This window comes from Penaeus monodon, chromosome 20 (assembly GCF_015228065.2).
Source record: "Penaeus monodon isolate SGIC_2016 chromosome 20, NSTDA_Pmon_1, whole genome shotgun sequence".
NCBI classification, from domain to species: Eukaryota; Metazoa; Arthropoda; class Malacostraca; order Decapoda; family Penaeidae; genus Penaeus; species Penaeus monodon.
This window is the reverse complement of record NC_051405.1, coordinates 16,305,278-16,305,555: the sequence shown is the minus strand read 5'-3', so window position 1 is coordinate 16,305,555 and position 278 is coordinate 16,305,278.

The following is a 278-nucleotide window of genomic DNA, read 5'->3' as shown; positions in this document are numbered from 1 at the left end:
TTTTCTACCTGTGTTCAGTAAAATACTGGTATTACTGACATAAGACCTCCCCCCACCACACACACACTTCTTCCCCTCTAAACTGTCATGTTATCTCGAATTTTCATCTTATGATCTACCATCCATAAGTTCAAGGAAAACCCCACGATTTCTCTGCGGCTTCCTTGGCCAACTCAAAAAGGAGGTCACTAAGAAATTGGACTTCGGAAATGTGAAATTGGCTATTCGACGGATCAAAGGAACAGTTGCGCAGTCCCAGTAGGATGAGAGAACGTTAG